This window comes from Protopterus annectens, chromosome 3.part1, assembly GCF_019279795.1.
Source record: "Protopterus annectens isolate FY-2018-M chromosome 3.part1, PAN1.0, whole genome shotgun sequence".
Lineage (NCBI taxonomy): Eukaryota > Metazoa > Chordata > Ceratodontiformes > Protopteridae > Protopterus > Protopterus annectens.
The window spans coordinates 877,058,094-877,076,343 of NC_056732.1; the positions used below are offsets into that span (position 1 = coordinate 877,058,094).

The 18,250-nt window shown below is 39.4% G+C and overlaps 1 protein-coding gene across 1 annotated transcript in view; it reads right to left on the reverse strand.

Moving 5' to 3' along the window:
- The window catches only part of LOC122798305 (cadherin-7), a 705,913-nt gene that overhangs the window by 437,441 nt on the left and 250,222 nt on the right, over positions 1 to 18,250 (reverse strand). The window lies entirely within an intron of this gene.

The window sequence follows — 18,250 nt, forward strand, 5'->3', positions numbered from 1 at the left end:
TTATTTATTTATTTTATTTTATTTTACATTTGTTGACCGGGCTAGTCCAGCTGGATACATATCCCTTTTCAGTAGAGGCCCGGGGAGAAAAGCTCCAACATAAAAGCAATACATGAGGAGAGCAAGTTACATTTACAATGTTAGCTCAGCCTCACTGACTTCATCAGATCCATACAGATTTTCAGTTTGGAATTCTTGGGGAAAAAAGCACACACAGCCAAAGTAGCTATTGTTTTTGGAGTGGTCTAACTTAATAGGCAGGATTTCAAATCATTCGTCATGTTTGTGTTTTCACGTTTAAAAATACATAAAGATAAAAAAAATCTTGTAGTTTTTCAGAATTTAAGATCATTTATATAAGACATCTGTATACAGTCAATAAAGGAAATTTGCATTGAATCTGTGACTTAAAGACATAGGGATGGATGAGGAGGGGGTTATTTATTGTATCATTATGAACTGAGCATTACTGATGTTATGTTTTTAGATGCAGTAAATTTCTCAGTGCAATATTTGTGATGTCCTCATCAGTACTTCCATTTCTTCTACAAAACTGAACCATCAAGATAATATAGAGTGGTGTGAATATATTTTGGTGTTCCGATTTGGGTTAACATTATATGTATGCATAATAAAAAAGGTTGGGAAGATTGTTTTACTTGGACTTTACCATACTTTGGTTTCAGAATTAGCAGACATGTTGACTAAAGAGATACTAGTGCCAAGTACTAATCAGCTTGAAGTTGTAGGGTGCCATATGAAATTTTAAACAACCATGAACTCTTCAAATCACCTTAAGGAAATACAATCTAGTTTAGTTGGGGGGAAAATGTGTGAGTAAAACTGACATGTAGATAGTTGTCTATTTTTAGTCCACAAAGCATTTTTTTTCCATGTTAAAAAACAAATTTTTTCAGACCCAACGATGAGCAATAAGGGGACTTTGTGTGAGAAAACTGTATGCTTCTGAGAGGAGACAAATCTAATAAAATTCCCACAAGCAGCATGCATATTGTTTCTATAGTCAGTGTCTAGAAAACTCTTATAAAGGCAATTATTTCAAAATGTTAAGTGAGGCAGCTGTGTATACACATATCAAAAGTGTTCAAGGTATATTCATTTTTATTTACATTTTTTAATTGGGATGTTGCCTTGAACCACATTTTCCTATTCCATGTTATGCCAATGTATGAAAAAACAAATAGAAAAAAGTGGCACATAGATATACACTATAAAATATTCAACAATACAAAATTTAAAGTAGAATAACCCAATGAATCAATAAGCCCCTGTGATGACCCACCACTGGCCCAGAAATCAAGGAGCCTCAATCCTCACTATTGACACCAATGGAGGGTGTACACTGAGGGGATGACAAGTACACAAACAGTAATGTGCAATTTCCCTAAAGAGCACACAGAGAACACAGTCAGTCTGGGGCTGGCTCCTTCCTCTTTCTCCAGATCCCCAATAAGACTCCCCACTGGCACAGCTATAGAATTGAGATTTCAGCTGAGTGACCAAGCCAAGACCTCCAGCACCCTCTCTGTCCAACCAGTGTTTCGTGTCCCTGCTCAGGTAGCTGACATATATACTCTTTGAGGTTCAATTTATACACACACACACACACACACACACACACACACACACACACACACACACACACACACACACACACACACACCTGGGAAAGGCTGGCACAGGTTTACAAGCTATGACCCCTTTTGCACAGACCATAGGGTAGTTTCCCCTGCCACCAATCACTCCTTATCAGCTACTTTAAAGCCCTTAACAGCGGGTGTTAAATCTTATTGTGTAATGTTACTGTTAATACAAATGGTAGTTTGACCATGAACAAGGCTATTATAAATGGTCTACACAGTGTCACCAAATAAATATGCAAGAACTCTCAGAACTTAAATATCTCTACACAAAGCCACAATGAAATATTTAAACATATTTAATAATAAATATTAAAAGAACAAGAAAGTACTCAGTATATATTTGCAGTGACAGCGGAGTTCAAAATCACAGGAAATGTTTAAAACAACAATGCAGGACAGTCCCAAATAGATTATGAAAACATCTAAATTAAGCATGGCTATATTCCTGACTATATCTAAGAGAATTACTATTACCTAGTACACTTACTTAATTAGAGCAACGAGGTCCAAGACAGAATACAGAATGCTCAGTCTATCTCTTTCTCTCAGAGACTTCTTACGACTGCCAGGATAGCTTGCAGAATGACATCATTTCTTGTAATCTAACTCTATCCAGGATAAACCCCCCCACTGTTCAAAGGTAGTAGCATTTAGCATTCACCTGTGAAAATATATAGGCAAGGGCTTTTCTTCAGATCCTTTGCAAATGGTGGAAGTTGTAAAACAATTTGATGTTCCACCACATTTAAAGACAATACAGAAACCTTCTTTAGTACAGACATTATGTCTCCTGGTGCACTGAAACTGAAAAATAACATCTTTTTATGGCATGGTCATAAAGTAATTTAATTTCAGCTATTTCTTTGAAGTTAACCTTCTATATTCCAGTTTCCACTGTTAAAATATATATAAATCTAAACAGTTACAATAGTGCAAGCACATTTCTGTTCTACTCCAGTAGGGCATGCTGTGGTTACATTTTAGGCACTTTGCAAAAATCTTTTCAACACACATTTATGTACCAGCAATTTGTTATACACCTGACATAGAGTTCTAATACATTTGTAACATAAGTATCTTACATGAATCATGTTGATATCCACAAATGACATATAATTATTTACAAAATTCTAGATAGCTGGGCTGGCAGTATCTCTTTTTGTGACACCCCCCCAAAAAAAAAACTAGGTGGTGCTGTATTAATAAACGTTTGATGTTTAGTAAAAGAGTAACATTAATTGTTGGAAAAGTAAGCGCCTTCATATTCCATTTGTTGACAGTCCTGAGAGAAGAATGTGTTAATGTGCAGGCAGTAAGAGAAGGATGAGACAAGGAATAAGGGCTTATGTTTAGGGCTGGAGTAAATTATGTTCAGGGGTTGGGGTAAATGTGTAACATGTTAGATCATAGGTGAAAAGGAGTACTCGTAATGGACAAGATAATTACACAAAAAATAAAGAAAACCTCCCCCATATACTTGAACTTTATTTACTCTTCCTATCCCTCACCCTTCACCATTTACATTAAAAGTTATATAGGACATATCCTGTATTTCTGTACCAACTAATCATATTCAGGATAGCTTGGCATTAGATGTCACTGAGGAGACCACACATGATTCTAAAGAATGTATAGAAAGTCCATACATATATCAAAATGTAACAGTGCATAAATATTTAATACAAAATCCCTCCCCATCCACCTTAGGCAATTACGGCCCATATTCAGTAGAATGCATCACCTGATATTTAATTATGAACAACAGTCAACTTAGCATAGCAGTCACATGTATCCTACTACACCCAAACAAGAAAAGTATTTCCACTCGTGGAGTTATTTTACCCTGGATCTCTACTGACACTAAACACCATACTCTTGTATTGGATGTTGTAAACATAGATTAGGCCAATAACACCAGTAATAATTGCTCTTCAACAAGCATTTACCTCTTTTACTTCACACAAATACTACCTGGAACTCCTAGAACAGACAAAAAACATTAAAAAGAAAGCATTATTGAGTCGACATTTACTCTTCTAACTAACCTACCATCCCACACACAGACAGGGTCTATATCAGAACACCGAAAGTTCATACTTTCGAATGTTCTTACATCGACCCCTATTGAGCGAATGCTGAAAATAGCAAAATGACAGATAACCAAATTTTGCCTAGGGAAAGAATTTGGTTGTCCGTTTCTGTCATTTCACCATTTTCAGCGCTGTGGTGGAAAGTTACAGGTCTGGTTCAGGTAAGTGTGCAATTGGCGTGGGTTAGGTGAGATAGGGTTAGGGCGCAAGGCAGGTATGTGTGTGATTGTGTGGACGTGAGGGTTAGGGTGGGTTAGGTGAGTTAGGGTTAGGGAGCAGGTGAGGTGAGTGTGCGATAGTGATGGACCTTAGGCTAAGGGTTTGGGTTAAGGTAAATGGATAGTTAGTGGTGTTTGTACAGTTTAGTGTAGGGTTAGCTGTAAGATTTTGGCTGTATGTGTGTGGATTGCTGTTTGTTTGGTGTGCTTGTGTTGTGTGTATGTGTTTTGGAACAGCAAATTTTTCCCCTAGGAAAAAATTTGCTGTTCTAAATGTTCGATGTTGTCAGGGTTCGCTGATTAGTGGTCGATGTAAGAACATCCGAAAATGTGAACTTTCTGTGTTCTGATATAGACCCCCCCCCCCCATACACACACACACACGTTACTTTCCATTGTTGTTCTGTGGGGCAGAAGTGAAGCAGGAATACATGTACATAGTAAAGTGCACACGCAGATGTGGAAAATAAGAAGCAACAGCAGTTGTGTGCATCGAAGCACACAGGGATAAACAGACATGGAGGGAGTTCTTAAAGCCCTTAAAGAAGAAATGTAAGTTATTATTATAATTATTTTTTTTTTTAAATTAAATGTGCCAGCCCCAGCCAGCGGGCCTCATGCAACTCACTAGGTTGTCTAGTGCTGGATCTGGCAAGGTGCACACCCTTAAAAGGTAAATTGGCTAGCATTTTTGTATTCATAGACAACCCTACCATGTTGCTTTAGTTGAATGACATGCATCACTACTGTGGGCTGTCAACACAGCTATGAAAAATGCTAATGAGGCACTTCTGGGCATAGTCATATGCTAATCATCCATGTGATCTCCCTCAGAGATGTCTTTGGTAAGGCATTTATGCAGCTAATTAAATCAGAAAATTGCACAGCTACATAAATTAACACAGCCACTGACAGTTACTCATCTTAATTATTTATTTATTTATTCCAGCTTGATGACCGGGAAGGTCCACTGGGCTCAGGGAGCCCATTTTTAGTGGAGGCCCGGGGAGAAAAGCTCCGCAATATATAGTTTAATTACAAGAAGTGATTACAAGAATCTTTACATTACAAAACTTAGAAACAGGTAGCATTCAGAAAAAGAATACAAACAATTGCAATTTCATTTAGGCAGGAAAGACAGGCATATAGCATAGTGTCTAAATATTACAGTTATGTTATTTATGCAATCTACACTTGTGAGTGAGGCATACCTCTCAAGTGTACCTCATTACGAGGAGCATACCTCATTTGGGGTCTTAAAAAGTTCATGTTCCTCGAAGTTCCTCAAAGTTCCACATTAAAAGAGTTTGTTCCACATTCAGTGTTAGGAATCTTTTTAAGTGAAATCCATAGTAAATAGAAATTAATCATTAATTCATTAAAGGATCTTCTTTATAAGTAAAACCAGCAAATTTTAACCATCCTATGACCTTCCTAGTTGAAGTTGTTAGTAAGCCATTAGTATGTGCCCATTTGTTCCACATTATGAAGCCGAGTGTTTTTCATTTTGGAGATGGAAGGCTGAGAGCTATGGAGTGAGGTTAGCTTGGTGTGAGAGTTAGCCAGGAGTATAAGCAGAGAAGAGCTTGAGAGGTATTGGGGGAAGAGTACAGTTACATTTCCTGTTTGAATAAAGATAGGAATGAAGTAGAGTTTTAAAGTTTACAAGGTTGTCACAGGTCCTCAGTGAAAAAGGGAAAGAATTCCATTTTTTAGCTAAGGAAAAGGATAGCAGAAGCTGACCAGCTGGGTGCTTGGGTTTGTGGACAGTGATTAGGTTTTGGTGGGTAGATCTAAGGGTTCTGTATGGGGTATATGGTAGGAGAATATTGAATAGTGCAGGGCACTTAGTAATGAACTTAATGAACACAAACTTGGTGGCAGTGGTAAATGTCAGGGGAGTTTAGCAGACAGGTAGTTTTGGAGGGTTTTATGTTTGTGTGTGTGTGTGTGTGTGTGTGTGTGTGTGTGTGTGTGTGTGTGTGTGTGTGTGTGTGTGTGTGTGTGTGCGTGCGTGTGCGTGTGTGTGTGTGTGTGTGTGTGTGTGTGTGTGTGTGTGTGCGTGTATGCGTGTGTGTGTATGCATGTGTGTGCGTGTGTGTGCGTGTGTGTGTGTGTGTGCGCGCGGTGTGTGTGTGTGCGTGCGCGGTTTGTGTGTGTGTGTGTGTGTGTGTGTGTGTGTGCATGTGAGAGGCTACATGTGCAAGTTTAAGTGTAAGTATGAGTGTGTGTCTGCCTGGGAGGTCACAGTCAGGAGTTGATGAGGGTGTAAGTTAGGTAGGCTTGCATGTGTGTGTTTGTGTATATATGCATGCATGGATGTGAGAACGTGCATGTGGTGGGGGAGTGGAGGTCAAGGCTGTTATTCCTGCATGGCCCACTAAAATAACCAACAAATCTTACAGCATTGCTGGGGAGATGGAGCAGTATACATCAAGGATACTCAACATGTGGTGCTTTGATGGCACTTAGAAAAAAATATCTAAAAACAATTTGGGTCAGATAGAACATTACACACCAAGGATAACTCTTGAAATTGTGCCTTAATGGCATTTATAAAAGACATGGGTCATGGGGAACACAAGGTACCAAAAATAACTCTTAATGTTGTCCCTTAAAGGCTGTTCATAAACAAACAAACAAACAAACAAAAACAAAGAGGGGTAGGGTGTCCACTAGATCCCAGGGATACTCTAAATAGTGTGTGATAAAGGCAGAAAAAATATCCAATCCCTCCACAGCAAATAGTCCTCTGCACTATTACTACTAGACTTTGAGGATACTTTATGATATTCCTTGTGAATTTAAAGAAAAGTATGTAATGTGAAAGGGGGAAGGTTTCAAATTCCTGCAGCCTTTACATAGAAAGCAGGAATATTAACCTATTTTGGGCAGCACAGTGGTGCAGAGGTTAACATTGTCACCTCACAGTAAGAGGTTCTATAGTTCAATTCTTGGCTGGGGTGCCTTCTGTGTGGAGTCTGCACATCCTCCCTGCGTTAACATTGGTTTCCTCCAGGTACTCCGTTTTCCCCCCGCATTCCAAAGACATGCATCTGGAGCATTTCTCTCCAGCCTTCCACTCAAAATAGGCTCTTTCCTAGCTGGACATTCCCAGTCAACAAATGTTAAATAAGTAAAGAAAGAAAGAAAGAAATGTATAGTTTCATAGGTAAGTACTAGGCAGGCTGCACTTGAAGGTTATGTTAAGCCTAGCCAATTCCCCGTTTAAAGGTGAAAAATCAAACCATGTACCTTGCATCTGTGAGGTAAACACCCTAATGACTATACCAACTCCCAGCTTGCCTAGCCCTTTTTTCCACATAATAAGAAGTATGCCATGATCCAGTGTTTGGGACATTCCATGAGTCGAGGTACAGTGGGGGACAGACTCAGTATGATGTTGGGAGGAACACTACATGACACCAGGGCAATTATTTCAACTATTAATGGGACTAAGTTTAATGTTTAATAGAGCCACAGCTCTGCCATCAGTTTGCAGTCTGTGAACACTAACAAAGAAGGAAATGTCTACCATTACTAACTGACTAATGATGCATGATTTATAATGGTAGCAAAAACTAAACAAGAAGAGATGCTGTGGACATTCTAATAGCTCAGCAAGGGGTATGTGAGTATGTGTTTTGAGTGTGTGTGTGTGTGTGTGTGTGTGTGTGTGTGTGTGTGTGTGTGTGTGTGTGTGTGTGTGTGTGTGTGTGTGTGCGCGCATGTGTGTGTGTTTGAGGGAGAGTGAAAGGAGGTGGTATCTGCATCAACATTATGAATGGAATTTTAGAGTTAACTACTGCAGGAAAGTGCTGATTAGCACTAGCAACAGTTAATGGCACTTCAGAGACATGCAAATGTGCTTATAGTGAGGGCTTTTTTCACTGCAGCTAATATATTTCTTCACAAGAGATGGCTTGCACCTGTCACCCTTAGGCTTTCCACTACTGGCCAAGGCTCTTGCCGCCCCCATAGTGCCTTTTTTAGGCAAGGCTCAAAAGACAAACCCACCACCATAAATAGCACAAGTAACCAAAAACTGAGGGTAATGCTACTGAACGTCAGAAGTCTAAACCTCAAAATGCACGCACTTGAGGCACTCCTCAGTATGGAGAACATTGACATCTGTGCAGTAACAGAAACCTGGTTTAAGGCTCCCGAGAGCACCCCAGCACTACTAGGCTATAACTCATACCATATCTTTTGGCCACAGAACCAGGATTGAAACACAAAAGGCAAGGGTGTATCCATATTCGTCAAGGATACCCACATCTCCAGGTTAGTAGTGCAATACATCAGAGATCATCCATGTGCAACTAACAATGGGCAAAACTGCAATCCAAATTGTAGCTTGCTACAGATCACCTACCATGACCCAGGACCCCCATTCTGCATTTCTGGAGACACTAGGAAATATGAAGGTCCTACCAAACACCCTAATACTGGGTGATTTCAATTACCCAAACATAAACTGGGAGAACTACTCAAGTACTAACTCCCTTGCCCAACACTTTCTAGAATTTATAAACTCGAATGCCCTGGATCAACTGGTCAACACCCCCACCAGAGGAAACAACATATTGGACCTGGTCATCACCAACATGGGCGACCGGTGTTCCACACTGGAGGTCAACTCCTCGCTGGTTAGATCAGACCATTGACTAATCACTCTGGATATCCACATTCGGCCCCCACCCCCAATCAAGGAAACCACCATGAAAAACTTTTCAAAAGCAAACTTCACATTACTTAAGACTGAGGTGCAAAGGTTCACAGCCCCCATGCTAAAGGACAATGCTGTCCAAGCTGCTGAATCCTTTACAAAGGCACTCTATGAGAATCTGTAGGAATGCATGGATCCCAAGTAAAACCAAGACTCACTCCTCCAAGAAAAGGAAACCAGTCTACTGGACCCCTGCCATAAACAAGCTATACAATAGAAGAAAGAAAGTAGTACAGAAAAGAGTAAAATCCCAAGAAGAAAAGACATCCCGGATCAGTTTCAGGAAGGAAACTATGATCCCTCATTAAATAATCCAAGGCTAGTTTCAAAAAAAAAATTGCCAATGATTCCAAAGATAACCACAAAGCGTTCTTTAGCTATGTCAAGAACCTAAGTTGAAACTCTCAGATCTGCTCTGAGTTAGTGCAGAATGGCACAAAATACACTGAAGTGACTGATATTGCCAACATTCTGGCAGACAGGTTTAGTACAAACTTCACCCCCCTCTCACCCCCTAAAGGGCCCATAACCATACCAGAAGAATGTAGGGCCCCATCAATCACCAACACACAGGTTAAAACAGCCCTATCTAAAGCCAAAAACACAGCTTTAATGGGACCAGATGGTGTCCCAGGCTGTGTCTTACAAGAGATCCAAAATGAACTAACCCCTCTCCTGAACACACAGTTCAAACTCAGCCTCTCTACAGGATACGTACCCACAGAGTGGCGCACAGCAACATTTGTCCCACTCCACAAAGGTGGAGCCACAATGGACCCCGGGAACTATCGCCCTATAAGCCTGACTAGCCTGGTCTGCAAGGCTATGGAACGCATCAACATGTTACTCATTAACAGAGACATTGGGAACCTCCAAACCTTGGACCCTGCCCAGTTTGGCTTTGTTAAGGGCAGATCATGCCTCCTAAACCTGGTGGTCTTCTTTGAGACAGTTACCAAGACATTAGACGAGGGAAAGGAGGTCCACACATCCTACCTAGACCTTGCAAATGCTTTTGACACCATTCCCCATTCTAGTATTATAGACAAGCTCACCAGCTTGAACATAAACCCCTATGTCACGAGATGGGTTGCCAATTGGCTCATGGATAGAACCCACATGGTGAGAGTTGCAAGCTCTATGTCTGACCAGTTACAAGTGGCATCCCCCAGAGCTCAGTCCTAGGACCCCTCCTGTTCGATATATACTTCTCAGAGGTACAGGCAAGCATAGGAGGACTATGGCTGACCAAGTTCACAGACGACTGCAAACTAGGGGCCATAATTGATTTTCCGGCTGATAGAGACACCCTCCAGAAGGGTCTCACTGAGACGGATACCTGGTGTCAAAATCATGGCATCAAGCTACATGCCAAAATGTGCATAGTCATCCCCTTTGGAAAAAATAAAGTACCCTCGAACTACCACATAGGTGGTAGTCCCCTAAATACAGAAAATACAGAAAATGTAATAAGGGATCTGGGGACCCAAGAAGATAGTAATCTCTCCTTTGATAATCATACTGGCAAGGTGGTTAGAAAATCTTTCTATGTGGCCCACCTAATCACATAAGGGTTCGCATCTAGAACAAAAGACATTATTGTGCCTCTCTGCTCATCACTCATTAGACCCATCATAGAATACAATGCCCCATTTGAGATGCACCTTACAAGACACCTGCAACAGCTGAAAAGACCACAAAAGTACCTCACCAAGAGGATTACTGGCCTCAAACAGATGCCCTATGCAGCCCGACTCAAGAAAATCCAGCTGTACTCAGTTGCATACCGCTTACTCAGAGATGATCTCTGCCTGACATACAAGGCCATGTCCAACCCAGAATTGATGGACATGCTCCACCTACAAAAAAACAAATCCAGGAAAGCCACATGCTCTAGAGATATAAACCTCACCACAACAATAAATAGGACATGCTGGAGGGACAGATTCCTGAGCCAGAGACTCCCCATGCTTTGGAACAGGATTCCAATATACATCAGGCAGAGCCCCTCACTAACACTCTTCAAGTGAAACCTTGACAGGCGGATGGGAAACAGAAAATTTACCCCGGGGATCACTGCAGTGGCTGTTCTGGACAGTGGTGCAGGGAACTAATGGCTCTTCTGGACAGAGGCACAGGGAATTAATCTAAGGGGGTGGCGAAAGCCAACACATTCTGGCTAGGCTTATAAATGCCCTTGGGCAGATAGCCTAGTAGTTACTTATGAACCTATGAACCTATATCTCTGAATCCTAAATCTCTATATTGCGGAAAAAGCCCATTTTTACCCCTCCTCTTGTCTCCAGTGCTGTGGTTATTTCTGAATCCTCAGGAACCTTTTTTGATAGAATTATGCCATGACAGCTCAGGCTTTAGGCTTTTTCCCATTACAGTAAGACTTCTGTTAGCGTTTTCCAAAAAATACTGCCATTAACACTACATCTACAATTAATTTGGCAAACCCATCTGTGTGTGTCTATGTGTGTATTTAACACTGTACTACTTAGTTTTTTTTCTATCTTATTTTATTTTTTCATTTTTTGTCATGAGAGCAGTTCCGCATACAAGTCCTGCCATTTATAACAATAAATCAATACAAGAAATGAAAGGACGGTAAATGGTTTGATCTCTGATCAGTGAATCTTATACAGCTGGAGTTCATAGCAATGTGGTGTAATTCAGTTGCCTATTACAGAGTTTCATGCATGCAGTTAATCATTTCTCTCTCATTCTTACTCTTTCATCTCTCGTCACTTGCTCTTACACATAATCTCTTTCCTCCTTTTTGTCATGACATTGATGCGGGAAGCAACTGGGGAAAATCAACAATTTCAAATGACTATTTGCAAGTTTTTCTTTGAATTTTAAATGTCAGTTTTAGACAATTCTTATAAATGAATGCAAGCTTTTGTCATTCTTTCTGTACCTTAAGTGTCATCTCTGTAGCATAACATCACACAACTATCAAAAGTCAATGTTCTTTATATTTGGCAGTGGTATATCTGAAGATGGTGGAAAACACCAACACCAACACTGATCATTGAAGTTCCTTACTAATCATTAGCTGCCTGAACCCTGTTATCTATATACTGTTTCTGTAATATCACCTAAGCAATGATTTGCCAAGCTATCATCCTACAACTGACTCCAATCTTCCTTATGTGTTAAGTCTGGTTATGTGGTGTTTTAAATAATGTATTGCTAAAAGCATACTAGGATGAATTTCATTATGTAAATGCAATAAAGACTATCCTCTCTGGAATGAGCATGGCAAAGCCATGATTCATAGACACCACTTTTGCTAACACAAAATGGCCATGAATAAGCATAAGCAAATGAAATCCTAACGAGATGCAAACGAGAAATTATGTAAAACTACATGTGCTAATGAAGTTTTCTCCCACATACTATTCACAGTCACAGTTTCACGCTTTCCACAACATCTGCAGAATCACTATAAAAGACAGAGTCACATCTATTCTATCTACTTTGTAATCAGCGATGATGCCGTCACTTGCTGCTATTCTCGTTATTTCCTGCTATGCGCTGCTTGTCTTGGCAGAGCCAATACCACTTGTGCCCAGTGGTGCTCAGTAACCAAGAAGGCATATAGGCAGAGAATAGCTCAATATAATTTTGACAATCAGGAGTTAGGTGATAGATTCAGAGCAGACAGGGTTATTGCAAGTTCTTATTCAGAATACATTCCTCTGAAAGGGGGACTGGGTGGCGAAATGTATGTCCGTCCTGTCACTCTAGATACTGATGTATGTATAGCCCTTAGTATACAGATCACACAGATCTTCCAGAGACATACTGGGGAGACATTTGTTATCCGACTGGTTTCTATCTTCAGGATACTATGTGGGTTCCTGGATGTACTCTTGGTTCATGTGACTCAGTGCACTATTTCCTGCTGTCACCTCAGGACTGACCTCAGGCTATTAGTGCCTTTTGTGGTGTGGCAAGTTTCCACAAAGTGCTCAGTGAGCTATATTGCACCCATCTTGGAATTACAGCCACATTTAGTCCATGGGTGGGGGTGTGGGGGGGGGGCAGTACCACAAATGGAAGGACTACCATTCTATCCATTGCTAGGTACCATGTGATGCATGGAGGTACATCGCTAACATCTCTGTCAAGCATTCTGCAATGAATATGATTCCCATGTCTGACATACTAGCTTACTCTACCACCTCTTCCTGCATGATAGGATGCCCGGTGGTCATATCATTGGTAAGTGAAGAATGTTATTTTGTTTGTTTGTTTGTTTTTAATTTAAGTAGTTATTCATGGTAAAATGTATTGCAGAATACTAAGCCACATTTTTTTGTTTTGTCTCCACCTGGATATACACTGGAGCCATGGCTCATGACACCAATGAGAAATCCAAGTGGTGCTGCAGAAGAGAATTTCATCACATTTCCTTCTCAGACCTGTATTGTCATTGAGAGAGTCTTTAGCCTTCTGAACAGTTATTTTAGGTGCCTGGATGAGTTGAGGTGGAGGATGCTGCTCTTCAGTGTGATGCAGCTACTGCATGCAGGATATTTACTGTGTGCTGCATTCTCCACAACATGATCATGTGGCAGTCTGGTGGTGAAGTGACCCATTGTGTCACCATGGCTCCATTTCTATTCCTTCTATGATTAATGATGACCAATTAGCAGTACTTTTTAGGAATCCTATGAGTCAGGCTTGTGCACAGCATAAATCTGTACATTTATTCCAGAACTATGGACCATGGCATTCAGCTTAGTGTTTTCTTTCTTGTAAAAAACACATAGAGTATAACTGATGCATGCACTGATATATGTGGACCATGCTGTATGGTACATTGCTTACTGATACTGTTCATCAGACATTTCTTCTCATTATTAAATATTTTTTTTCGAACAGGCACTCATATTATTGTTTGCAGAAGTTGTGAATGAGAGCTCATTGACTCCTGTTCTGTGATGTAAGGCATCGTATAAGGAATAATCACATGCTTAACTGTTTTACAAAATGCATTCTGCAAAGTATGCATGTACTGAATGTTCTACAGTGATAAAAATTAGTAGCAAGAGATACTTCAGTATTTAGTATATCTTGCAACTGAATAAAAATGTAAAATTTTGTGGGTTTTTTAATATGTATAAAAGATTTCCTCATTTTGTACTATGATATCTGATAAGGCAATGCACATCAATTTATTTAATTTTGTTATATAAAATAATTTGTGACCTCAGAAACAAAAGCATCACCATTTGTGCAGAGGTGAGGATGAAGTGGCAGCAGTGTTTATTTACATGGCAGGTTACTCAGTTTAATCTGTAATTTTCTAATTAGTATTTCCCTTAAAACTTGTGCCCTGCTACATTTAAGTTGCAGGAAACTGGCAGCTCTAACAATGGTAATGCAGAGAGCTTCAATTGTGTTAATGACTGCAATTTTATGTTATGACACACAGCCTTATTTGAACAATTTCATGAGGTTTGAAGCAATACCATTACATGATTTATGTATTTATTTATTTATTTATTTATTTTTATTGATTGATTGATTGATTGAATTGGATTACAGGGAAAGTCTGACTGGGCACAGGTACCTTTTTTAGCAGAAGCACAGGCAGAAACGCTCGAAGGCAAGAAATGTAGTGTAATCAGTATTTAAAATAGCACATTTTTAATGCAGTTTCAGTGAATACATAGGTGGCTCATGACACCAGTGAAAAATCCAAGTGGAACTATAGAAGAGAACTTCAATACAGCCATGCCCAAGACCTATATTGTCATTAACATAGTCTTTTGCCTTTTGAAGAGTTAATTTTAGGTATCTGGATGAGTTTGGAGGGGGGGGGGTCTTCAGTATGACCCAGCAACTACATGCTGGATGTTTACTGCATGTTACATTCTGCACAACTTGATCATCTGCTGGGCTGGTGGTGAAGTCACCCATGCAGTATAATAAAATTTGTACTGATATTCACAAACATTAATATATAAATATTGCATTTAGAATTTTAAAGATGGAAGAGTGATATATAAGATAGGTAAGAGCAAGTTAAGAAAAACATTAGCATGAGGTTTCAGATGGGATAAGCATAAGTGTTAACAGAGAAGTTGTTCTGGTATAGTAATTTGGTTGTGCTGATTAGAAGTATGTAGGTAAAGTAGTTTAAGTATTACAAAAGCTGGTTAATAAAAGGAGGTCTAAGAAGGTGTTGAAGGATATTATGAGATGCTATGCCACAGAGGACGATCAGGGACAAATCAAGGAGGCAGAGATAAGCAGGTTCATTGATTTATTGCTTTAAAGGGAGGTATAAGAAGGTGATGAAGGATGTTAGGTGAAAATATGTCCCAGAAGAGGAGCCAGGATGCAGAGATGAAGTATTTTACTAATAGTCTGAAAAAACGAAGATGTGAGGTAGAGCTGATTGATATAAAATTTTATTCCATATAATGAAATACATGCAGTAGAAGAGTGTCCTAAGCCCCCCCCCCTCTATTTTTTTTACTTTGTTTAATAACTTATGGCCTTCACGTTAATAATTTACAAGTGTGTGCTTTAGTCAAATTGTAAGTAACAGAAATGTCACACTTGAATCACAGTAGGTCAAGGTCAAATGTGTCATACACATCTCCTAAGAAAGGCTAAGCGATGGTGCAAGTGATTTTGAAGAGGGTCTGTCATGAGAGTTGGACTGTGAGTTGGTCCAATGTCTTGGCCTCCTTGATGCAAGTGATCCTACAGACACTGAGCTGACAGTGGGACCAGACCTCAAAGGAGAGGTTCTGCTAGCTGTAGATAACTGTTGACATGGACTGCACAAAAATCGGTTCCTCGTGTTTTCTCCCAAGTAATTACAGTACTTTCTTGAGAACTAGTGTCACTTGATCTTTCCCCACATGTCTGGACTGTACCCAGTCCTCTTTCCCTTCCAAGATGGACTCTTGCTTGAGTCTGATAAGTTATAACTACTTTATAATTAGAAGTGGCCACAGATGCTTGATGTTCCACCATACTATGCATCAGTGTGATTATGGCATTATCCATATTCTGTCCCATTTCCATGTAGTGATGGAAACCCTCACATATGCCCAGGTTGACCCTGACCATTTGCAGCCAACTCTCTGTGGCAGTGTTTGGAGCCATAACAATTTAACTTAACATGTCCTGCTGAGCAGAGAATGCTTTACATGTTTTTTGGGGAAGCTGTGACAAATTCCTGCATGTGGTGTACCTTTGTAAATGTGTCGCTGTAAACCATTACCACTGAATTTCTGCTGTCATCCTGAAACTGTTCATTTAGGTTTGGAGATACTGGTGTATAGATGTGTGGGTTCCCCTTTGTGCAATGTGAGTGTGCTGTCTGCATGTGCCTGACTTTGTGATACATGGTCACTTCCAGCAGAGCTACTAACATGTTGTGGGGTATGACATCCTGCCATTAAACTTGGGGACTGCATGCCACTTTCATCAGACAATTCATAAATATAACTATATCATCATCATCATCACCATCGTCGTCATCATCATCATCATCATCATCATCATCATCATCATTGTCATCACCACCACCGTCATCATCATCATCATCATTATCATCATCATCATCGTCATCATCATCATCATCGTCATCATCATCATTATCATCATCATCATCATTATCATCCTCATCATCATCACCATCGTCGTCATCATCATCATCTTCAATAACCATTGTGTTGCTGATAGCCACTAAATTTCTTGGTATAGTGGAGCTGTTTGTTTCTGCTCCTGACCCTATAAAAAATTATTTAAAAACATTACAAATGAAGAATTAGCATACACTGCTGTATGCTGACTAAGGCGGTGTGAGGGGACACTTTCTGTACTGATGAGTATGGTTAATCTAGTAATAGTAACTCTGGTGTGTTTAATGTAATCATTCCATGTCAGCATTCAATTACCTATATAAATATATGTTACTGATTTTAAACCAACCTTCCTGAGCAGATGTGTGTTGCTGCTGCAGATGTTGATAATAGCCAGTGTCCACACCACCTCCGAACATTCCAGTGTGCTACATCATAGTCACCCCCACAAATGGAATTGGGAAGGATCAGATGAGAAGGCAAGAAATGTGGAAAATGCATAAATATAGTTGCAAGTATAGAAAACTCTTGAAACAGCCTCATGTTGATCAGGATCAAACTCAGGAATGGTTAAGGAGTGGTGAATTTAAACCAAAAGACAAAAGGTTAACATCGGTTGACCAAGTTAGTGGACTACATATATGTTGGTTTACAAAGTCCATTGAACACATGAGAGTAACAGACAAATGCAGGTTTTGTAAAACAGAATTGGAAACAGTTGCACATCTTGTTGCTGGTTGTGATATACTAATGGCAGAAAAACTGTATACAGAAAGGCATAATAATGTGGCAAGACTCTTGCACTGGGGATTGTGCCAATATTATAATATTGAAGTAGCTCAAAACTCTGGAAACATGAGCCTCAATGCATCATAGCAAATGATGAAGGTTATATCACATGGGATCATCCATTACAAACAGTTCAAAAAATAGATGATAGAAAACCAGATATAGTAGTCAATGAAAGAAAACACAAAAGTAGCATTGCTTATTGAAATTGCTACATCAAGTTACTATGGTATATTATGTACAGAGAGATACAAAGTCATAAAATACCAGGATTTGCAGGCAGAAATTAGGGCTATGTGGAAGAAAGATACTCAGACAGTTCCAGCAATGGCAGGAGCAGCAGATCTTATAAAAAATAATTTACAATCATACTTAGATATGTTACTAATACATGTAATGTCATACAAATTACAGAAGGAGCCATTACTGGCACATTGCAGGTGCTGCAAAGAGCACTTGTGGCTAACATCAAAGACTGAAACAATACTAATTTCATGAATTTTAATTGTACTTTGACTTAGGAATGGGGTCCATCCCTGTTATGGTATTAGAAAACCAAAAGACTTGGAGAAATTAAAAAAGAAAGAAGTTATTATAAGCTATATGCTGGATTTGATGTTGACAGTCTATAGTCATTTAGAAAAAATAGTTAGATGTTTGATAAAACAAATAAACACAGTAATTAGGATGGTCCATAGATATTCATGTGATATAACAGAATTAACAGGATATATTACTATGCAGCTAAACTAATAACAGACAAAGTCTTACCACAAAAACACGGGGTAGTAAGGGAAAGAAAGAGGAGAACTGAATGCCATCATGGAAGTACTGAATAGAAAAAAACGAAAAAGCAATTAAGACAATAAGTGTCACTGTTAGAAGAGTATAGAAGAGGGAGCAGATCAACAAAAATACTCGGAAAGATAGACATGAGAAAAGTAATGCACAGTATTAGAACAGATCAGGATCTATTGTGCACTATCTAAAATAAACTAAAAATATTAGCATAGGCAGAAAAACTTAAAAGATATGCAGACAAATATAAAGGAAATGTACAAAATAAGCAGTTTTGCTGATACCCAAACATGCTTTGTAGAGAATTGGGAAACAAGGCAAAAGGAATTGAAACACCAGC